Raw genomic sequence first — 10,445 nt, 5'->3', positions numbered from 1 at the left:
CCTTCCACCACAGGCTAATATCAGATCTGTTTGTCCTCCCATGTTGTCTTCTCCTTCCACCACGTGCTTCGCACATGGAAGATTTTCCTCCCTCCCACCTTGTCTCTACTCCCCACCAGCGAAAAAAGAGTTGGTTGGCGAGAACCAGCAATTGTTCTTGCCACGCCCCGTCTCCTGGCCGCAACATCGCTCCTAGTTGTAGCTATCGGAGCCGCTCCGATGGTCACAACACGTCGACACAACGTCACCCCTTCCCCTCCTGGTTGCAGCTTCATGGCCGCTAAATGCAGCATGCGTGCCGCCCCTGGTTGCAGCACCGGCGACGACAACGTAGCGGCTCGCACCCCCGCTACGTCGCTGATTGTAGCATTTTGCTCCTCTGGTTGCAACTCCGGTGGCTGGTTCCAACACGTAGTCTCCACAGTCGTAGCATTTTCGTCGGTCGATTCTAGCACATCGTGTAGCCGATTCCACCACATGTGCGTCCGACGTCGTAACACGGTCATAACTCCCGTGGACATCGATCGCAGGTCCCGCTATCCATGGTTGCAGCTCGCCAGGGAAAAGGGTTGTAGCTTCGCGTCCATGGTCGTAGCTCCCCTAGGCACCGATTGCAGCTCCCATGGACATCGGTCCTATCTCTCACCATGCACGAGTCCAACTCACCGGAAAAAATGGTTGTAGCTTCGCCGTCGATGGTCCTTTCTCCTTTCGACACCGGTTGCAGCTCCCTCCATCCACGATTGTAGCTCGCCGGAAAAAAAAGGTTATAGCAGGTTGATGGCCTGCAAGTATACATGGTTTGGTTGTAACCTTTTCGAAGTAAGAGTATCGATCCCACATGGAGCACAATAAATGAGCTTTGTCTCTTGTAGAGGTTTATAATATTGTTCCTGCAAGTTAGTTGCGATCCAAAGAAGAAGTGGAAGTTTGAAATATTGCGAGGTTGTCGTGAACACGGTAATAAAATGCAAGAGTAAAATAAAAGAGTGTGAAACGTGAAACAATGGTGGTTGGAATAAATAGGGCTAAAGTGTTCTCAGGAAGTCCGGATTCCCTACTAATATGTATCTGACATGACCTATGCCTAAGCGTGATTCAAAATCAGATTCCTATGCCACTTTATATGTTTGTATAAGTGGGCAGAGCCAAGCACAAATACATGCATACATGCTACAACCCCGTATCACATATGCCACCACCGTTTATCCCCCTCCAGTTACCAGACGGTGATTAAGGATTTCCCGGGGGACACATCTAAGGCGGTCTCCGTTTATCCCCTATTGCAATGATTGGGTAAGGAGGGAGATAGGCACTGTCACTACCAACCTCCGCAAATCCACCATCACACAAACAATAATGACCTTTTATCCAAAAGAGGCATATGTTAGATGGCCGACTTCACTCAACATGGAGAAGATCATTAACGTGAACATATAAAGAGGATGTCAAATCCTACCAATGTTCAATTCCTAAGCATACTAGGGTTCTTCCATATCCCCGAGAATAAGGGAGATTACTCCCACGCAACGAGATCATAAATGTCGTGGGATGAATCATTGTAAACATGGATGAAGTACCAAAGTAATAGAAAATGGTTCCACATAGACTAATGTGGTACAAAGAGCTGGAGATGAGATGGTGATGACATAGAAGCATGGTGATAATGCCCTCTCGATGGGATGATGCCGCAGTGGACCCCTTCTAATAATTCCCCTGCGAAATACTTTTGGAGGCTAGGGTCCTTTGTTTTGGAACAATTTCTGGTGGCTGTGATCACCTAATCCATGACCCGATCGCACAGGGTATAATACTGGACCAGGCGGTGGCGGCAGTGAGTGGTATGACCGGAGGTACGAGCGTGCACGACCGTACCATGCGCCGTCGATTGCCGTGGTCTCCTCTATTGCGCCTCTTTCTTCTTCTTCCCTCTATTTATGCTTTTTATGGTAAGCCTGTCTTATCCCAATCAACATGATTATAACACCATATTATTAGGATTCTCTCCTTATGCCTCCAAATACTTTCGCTGAAGGAATACCGATGAAAATAGACAAAAAGGGTGCACACACGCGGTAAAATCTAGAGGATCCTAATACTATAGAACAAAATAAAAGGTGTAAATAAATGCAAAAAATGGACTCATCAACTCCCCCAAGCTTAGAGTTTTTATCGTCCCCGCGTACATGCCACATCTTGTAAGAACAAGGTCATCATATTCATGAGGTGTAGAAAAAAGTAAATGAGTGAGCCCAGCGCATGAATTGAAACCCACATTAAATACATGACGACAACAAGTATTAACACATTCCTACTATTGAGATGATCATGAAGGCTTCGACACCTCTGCTACTCGACCAGTTAGCAAATGTAATACAACTTCATGCAATAGGTTGCCCATCTTTCAATCGTACAATTACATTGGGCTCTCCTCATTTTATTTTTCATAACACCATGTTATTGCTTTCCTCCTTGTTCTCTAAAGGGCAGACTTATGTGCCCATGTTACATTTGTTTATCTTAACATGTGACATGCAAGCTAAGCATGCTCCCTTGTTGTGAGAGCAGGATTTTGAAGAGGGTTTATCTGTTTAGAGAGTTTTCACCTTGCTGCTACTTTCCCTATTTAATTTAATTCCATGGTTGGACTAATGTCACACTTTTCCATTCTTTGGTTATGTCCGGAAAGATAGAAATAAAATGACTACAATTTTGGGTAGTCAATTTGACCGGACTTAAGACTTTATTATATTTTCTGAGGTATCATAAATAAATGGATCCCGGTTACCAATTTACCAATTTATTTGTTGAACTTTAAAAAAAATGAAATTAGAGTAACCTATCCCATTTAATTGTTCACCTTTACTACCCGATCAACGTCGGAGATGTGTAGGACTTATAATCATCTAGTGAAAATGCACTAGCACACACATCTAATATATTTTTCAAGATGATGCAATGAAATTACTCATCAAAGCTATCATTACTCATTGGATAAAAATATTCCCTTGATAAAAAAGGAACCAAATGGTCCACTTTATTTAACACAAACAAACTAAACTTTAACTAGAAATTGCCATTCAGATCGATAAAAATAAGATACAAGGGCTTCAAAATCCCCTTTATTGTCGGTAGCGGGGTTCTTGGTTGGTGTAGGGGCGGGGAAATGAGTGATTGTTGCATGAAGGAGTTCATTGGTCTCTTCCAAGTTAGTGGCGTGAAGCTTGTGCTTTTCATCATATCCTCCAAGTTTGTAATGACCCTCAAACTCATGGCCAAGGTTGCATTGGTGCCTTCAGCGATCTTTTTGTTGGGTTATAAACTCGGGGTATGCCCAAGTGTACGAATGAACCAACAAGAGGCCATGGACATGACCCAGAAGATCGTGGGCCAAGGGTTGATGTCTACTACACAAGTTGTTCTTGTAGACTCGTGTTGGGCCTCCAGGCGCAGAGTTTTGTAGGACAGTAGCAAATTTCCTTCAAGTGGATGACCTAAAGTTTCTCAATCTGTGGGAGGCGTAGGATGAAGATGGTATCTCTCAAACAACCCTGCAACCAAATACAAGAAATCTCTTGTGTCCCCAACACACCCAATACAATGGCAAAATGTATAGGTGCACTAGTTCGGCGAAGAGATGGTGATACATGTGTAGTATGGATAGTAGATATAGGTTTTTGTAATCTGAAAAATATAAAAAGAGAAAGGTAGCAAGTAATAAAAGTGAACACAAACGGTATTGCAATGCTTGAAAACAAGACCTAGGGTTCATACTTTCACTAGTGCAATCTCCCAACAGTGCTAACATAATTGAACCATATAACAATCCCTCAAAGTGCAACAAAGAATCACTCCAAAGTTCTTATCTAGTGGAGAACATAAGATGAAATTGTTTGTAGGGTACGAAATCACCTCAAAGTTATCCTTTCCGATCAATCTATTGAGCTATTTCTATAAGTGTCACAAACAACCTAGAGTTCATGCTAGAATAACACCATATGATACACATCAACCAACTCTAATGTCACCTAGATACTCCAATTTCACCACAAGTATCCATGAGTTGATTATCCGATATGCATCAAACAACTTCAGATTCATAATATTCAATCCAACAGAAAGAAATTCAAAGAGTGCCCCCAAAGTTTCTACCGGAGAAAGTAGGACGAAAATGTGCATCAATGCTACTTCTTGAGCTTGCGTTGGTTTTTCCCTTGAAGAGGAAAGGGTGATGCAGCAAAGTAGAGATAAGTATTCCCTCAGTTGAGAACCAAGGTATCGGTCCAATAGGAGGAACACACAAGTCTCCAATAATTGCACCTACATAAACAAAAAAATACTTGCACCCAACACAATAAAAGGGGTTGTCAATCCCTTCACGGTTAATTGCAAGGATGATATATGATAGAGATAGGTATAAAAGATAAATAAAAGTGCAAAATAAAGTAAAGGTAAAATAAATTACAGCAAGTTTTTTTTGGTTTTTTTGGTTTTTATAGATCTAAAAATAATATCATGATAAATAGACCTGGGGGGCATAGTTTTCACTAGAGGATTCTCTCTTGAGAGAACACATATGGTGCGTAAACAAATTACTGTTAGCAATTGATAGGAAAGCGCATAGTTATGACGATATCTAAGGCAATGATAATAAATATATGCATCACGTCCGTGACAAGTAGACCGACTCCTGCCTGCATCTACTACTATTACTCCACACATCGACCGCTATCCAACATGCATCTAGTGTATTAAGTTAACAAGAACGGAGTAACGCCTTAAGCAAGATGACATGATGTAGAGGGATAGATCCAATTAATATGGATAAAACTCACCTTTATATCCTTAGTGGCCACAATACAAATACGTGTCATGTCCCCTTCTGTCACTGGGTATGAGCATCACAAGATTGAACCCACTACAAAGCACCTCTCCCATTGCAAGAAAAATCAATTTAGTCGGCCAAACCAAATCAATAGATCAGAGAGAAATACAAAGTTATCTTAATCGTGCATAAAAGAGTTTAGAGAAGGCTCAAATAATATCCATAGATAATATGATCATAAATCCACAGTTCACCGGATCTCAACAAACGCACCACAAAAGAAGATTACATCGAATAGATCTCCAAGAACATCGAGGAGAACATTGTATTGAAGATCAAAGAGAGAGAAGAAGCCATCTAACTACTAGCAATGGACCCGTAGGTCAGTGGTAAACTACTCACACATCGTTGGAAGGACGGCAAGGTTGATGTAGAAGCCCTTCGTGATCAATTCCCCCTCCGGCGGATGCCGGAAAAGGCCCCTAGATGGGATCTCACGAGAACAGAAGCTTGCGGCGACGAAAAAGTAATTTTGGTGTGCCCCCTGGTATATGGGGAATATTTGGGTATTTATGGAGCTGAGATTAGGGTTAGAGGTGCCACGGTGGGCCCACAAGCCTGGGGGCGCCCCCTAGGGCGTGCCTCTCGAGCTTGTGGCTCATCCGTAGCTCTTCTGGCATCCTCCCGAGCTTGTGGCTCATCCGTAGCTCTTCTGGCATCCTCCCGAAGCTTCCTAGGTTTATTTTGGTCCAAGAAAAATCGTCAAAAAAGTTTCGTTCCATTTAGACTCCGTTTGGTATTGATTTTCTGTAAAAGACAAAAAGAAGGAAAAAATAGCAACTGGCACTAGGCACTAGGTTAATAGGTTAGTCCCAAAGAATGATATAGAATAGCATAATAATGCATGTAAAACATCCAACATGGATAATATAATAGCATGGAACAATAAAAAATTATAGATACGTTGGAGACGTATCAATCAACCCGTATGCATAGATTACCCCAATGTCACCTCGGGAATCCGCAAGTTGACTGCCAAAACATATATCAAGTGAATCAATAGAACACCTGTCACGCCCAATATGCGACCCTATCCTAAAGGAACTCAAAGGTCCCACCAAGGATAGAAGCGCATATTGGAGACGCTTTTGCAAGGTGGATATCATTGCATCATATCATTACATAATAGTTGGGGATACATACAAAAGGCATACAATGCCACACGAATACAACATCACAATACATAAGAGCAACATCCGACTACGGATGAAACACAAATAGAAACTCAATTGACATCCACCCTGCTAGCCCAGGTTGCCGACCTGGAACCTATCCCCTGATCAAAGAAGAAGCAGAAGACGAAACTCCAAAACAAGAAAGCATCGCTCTCGCGTCAAGATCATCGCATAACCTATACCTGCAACTGTTGTTGTAGTAATCTGTGAGCCACGAGGACTCAGCAATCCCATTACCATGGGTATCAAGACTAGCAAAGCTTAATGGGTAAGGAATGGATAAGTGGTGAGGTTGCAGCAGCGACTAAGCATATATGGTGGCTAACATACGCAAACAAGAGCGAGAAAAGAAGCAACGGAGCGGTCGTAAAGCTAGCAATGATCAAGAGGTGATCCTGAACTCCTACTTACGTCAAACATAACCCAAAACCATGTTCACTTCCCGGACTCCGCCGAAAAGAGACCATCACGGCTACACACACGGTTGGTGCGTTTTAATTCGTATCTGGTGTCAAGTTATCCACAACCGGACATTAACAAATTCCCATCTGCCACATAACTGCGGGCACGGCTCTCGAAAGTTTATACCCTGCAGGGGTGTCCCAACTTAGCCCATGATAAGCTCTCACGGTCAACGAAGGATATTCCTTCTCCCAGGAAGACTCGATCAGTCTCGGAATCCCGGTTTACAAGACATTTCGACAAAGGTAAAACAAGACCAGCAAAGCCACCAGATGCGCCGACAATCCCGATAGGAGTTGCACATATCTCGTTCTCAGGGCAACACCGGATGAGACTAGCTACGAGTAAAACCAGCCCTCAAGTTTCCCCGAGGTGGCCCCACAGGCAGCTCAGTTTGGACCAGCACTTAGAGAAGCACTGGCCCGGGGGGGGCTAAAATAAAGATGACCCTTGGGTTGTCCGACCCAAGGGAAGGGTATAGGTGGTGGTGAGGCAAATGGTAAAACCAAGGTTGGGCCTTGCTGGAGGAGTTTTATTCAAAGCGAACTATCAAGGGCACCGGTATGACAGAAACTAGGGCGGCAAGAGTGGAACAAAACACCAGGCATAAGGCCGAGCCTTCCACCCTTTACCAAGTATATAGATGCATTAATTAAATAAGAGATATTGTGATATCCCAACATAATCCTGTCCATCATGGAGCAGTCTTCAACTTCACCTGCAACTAACAGTGCTATAAGAGGGGCTGAGCAAAGCGGTAACATAGCCAAGCAATGGTTTGCTAGGAAGGGTGAAAAAGGTTAGAGGCTGACATGGCAATTTGGGAGGCTTGAGAAACAAGTGATAGGTAGCGCAGCATAGCGATAGAACGAAGCAACTAGCATAGCAATGATAGTAATGAGATCCAGGGTGACGGTCATCTTGCCTGAAATCCCGCTAGGAAGAAGAGCGAGTCCATGAAGAAGACGAACGGGAGTAGTCGAACGAATCCTCACAACCGTAACATTACCGAAACTAAGAAGCAACACCGGAAAGAAACAAACAACATGGTAAACAACCATCACATAAGCATGGCACGATGCACAATGAAGTATGATGCATGTCCGGTTTAAAGAGGCATGGCATGGCAAAGTGCAACAAGCAATACCACACGTTAAGTGGAGCTCAATTTGCAACGAGTTGCATATTGACGAAACACCACATTCAAGTATTTGGTTCACTATCAGTTATGTACCCAACAATATTAAATATTATTAACATGGCAAGGGGTGAAGCATTACAAAACTACCTATCTAGATAAGTTTAAATGAGGCCGGAACAACAAACAAACAATTCCGGAAAATCCTCATGTGCATATTTCGAATTTGGTACTGTTCTGCCCCAAAACATATTTTATTGTTGTTAAACAGGAAAATAAAGTCCACCATGTTAAACTAGGCTTTTTCCACCCCATTTACATATAAAGTTTATTTAAAACCGAGCTACGGTTATTTAGTTATGAAATAAATCATTTTAACATGGCATTTATGCAAAAATTAAACGAACAACATTTTAAACATTTTAAACATGGATTAAAGTGGCATATTATTAATCTACACAAAATTCTAAGCATTTTACATGTTTAAAACATTTTAAACCGATGCACGGTTAATGAGTTATTATATGCATGAAGACTAGGGACTTTTCTGCAAAACTGGTAAATCCTGGGATAATGCCAAATTCGCAGGACCAGGAAAAAAATGTATCGGGCCGAATCTGCTCGCCCAGCAGTGCACAGGGGGGGCACTGGATCTGATGCTCACCATGGGATTGGCCCGGTTCGGAAGCAGAGGAGGCCTGGCGCTGGTAGCGGCTTGGCTGGGCCTTAAGGCGCATAAGTAGCCCAGGGCGTGGACGCGGTCAACGCGTGCAAGCGGAGCGAGAAGGACTTGGCGCGATGCCCAGGACATGCAGAGCAGAGGCAACAATGGCGGCTTGGCACAGATGCAGACGACACTGGGGACGGGGAAACGGGCGTAGGCGGCAAGATCCAGCGGCCCTGGCCGGATCTGGCGCGGAACGGCGGCAAGGAACTGCGTCGGAGCTCCACAAAGGGCAGTGGCAACTGTTGTTACCTGAAGAAAGGAGGGAGAGAGAGATATTCAGAGAAGCAGAACGGAAAGGGGAAGAAGAGAGAAGGCGAGGGCGACGGGCGCGCTGACGACCTACTGGTCGGGCAGGAGCAGAGCAAAGCAGAGGACACAGCAATGCGGCTTGGAACTCCGGCGATGGCGAGGCAGATGCGGACGAGGGCGACAGGCGGATAGCGAGGAGCTCGAGCACGGGCATCGAGGAAGGAGCTCCGGTGTGGCGACGCAGTCCAATGGAGACAAGGACGACAGGAGGCAGAGGCAAGGAGGCGCACGGGACTCGGGCAGGACGATCTCGGCAGCTGCAGGAGATGGACGGCGGCGTCAGAGTTCCTGGTCTCGGGAGGAGCTCGTCTCCCTGGTCTTGGGAGGAGCTCGTCTCCCTGGTCGACGAGGAGAGCGAAGACGACTTGGATCGAGGGGAGGCCTCGGGTGGAGTCTGGTTGGTGGGATTGGATCGGGGGGAATGAGGGGATCCCGAGGAAGAAAGGTAGGTGGGTGGCGGCGGTGGATGAAATGGATGGGACAAGGGGAGAAAATTTAGGGTTGTCCACAAATGGACTAGGGATGGACTATATATATGGAAAGAAGGAGAGTTTGGATCATTCGATCACGATCGAACGGCTCCGGGAAAATAGGTTATGAAGTCCAATAAATAAAACGAAGATATATTACGGATGTTTGGGGATGATCCGAATGCAACGGTGATGACTGAGCGGGTTGGGTTCAGGGGATTTCGGACGCGGGCAAGAGGGGGTCTGTGCGCTGTGCAGAGGAACAAGGCGATTGCGTGCAAGTGGTTGGTTGGTCTCAGAATGGTCAACGAAGACAAGCGGTCTGACAATTGGTCAATAGAGACAAAGGGAGAATCGGCAACTACGAACGATAACGAGTTTTATGAAAAAAACATGTGAATGAAATGCACATGATGCCATGAGATGAAATGCCTGACATGAACAAAATGCAAAACAAAAGACAAAAACCCAACCATGAAGGAAATATCATATCGCATCTCCGAAAAAGGCAAGAGTTAGAGTTACGAATGTGGAAAGTTGTATCCGGGGCGTTACAACACTCCACCACTATGAGAGGATCTCGTCCCGAGATCTAGGCACCGGAGGGAAAAGGAAGAGGAAGATAAGAGGTAAAATAAGTTGCTTCTTTGACAAACAAGTGAAACCATGAACCTTGAGAGGTTGAGCAAAATGAAAGAAAGAAAACAGCGAAGATGAACAAAGTTGAAAACACTCTGTTAGAAAAGAGGAACAAGGGATACGACGAGTACCAAGAGGTTTAGTGATAAGATAGATATTGAAACCCCTCTGGTTAAAATTAGATAGAGAAAGAATAAGATTCATATAATTTGGGCAGCACTCCGACTGATAGAAGAAGGAAAACTTGATAAGATGAAAAGAACTTGAAGAGAAGACACAACACTCCGGTTAAATGGATAAGCATGAAAAGAACACGATCCTCACAATTCGAGATTATGAGTGAAGAGAGCAACATCACCATGCCTCCGGAAGAACGAAAAGAAGATAGATCATTGGATAAAAGAACGGAGAATAAAATGCCAACTTTCGCCACAAATGATCTTGGAAAGCACCCTTCCAAGAAGGTTAGAACGGAGTTGTTGGAAAACCAACAACGAAAAGAACAAGATTGTTGTTTGTTTATGGAACACATCTCAAAATTATGGGGTGAGAACCCACCACTAACGGAAACAGTTGATTGGATTGAGATCAACAAGAAGATGAAAACTTCTTCACCAAGATGATAGAGAGATAACTTGGA

This window comes from Triticum dicoccoides, chromosome 1B, assembly GCF_002162155.2.
Source record: "Triticum dicoccoides isolate Atlit2015 ecotype Zavitan chromosome 1B, WEW_v2.0, whole genome shotgun sequence".
NCBI lineage: Eukaryota > Viridiplantae > Streptophyta > Magnoliopsida > Poales > Poaceae > Triticum > Triticum dicoccoides.
Note: the sequence above shows the minus strand (reverse complement) of the source record.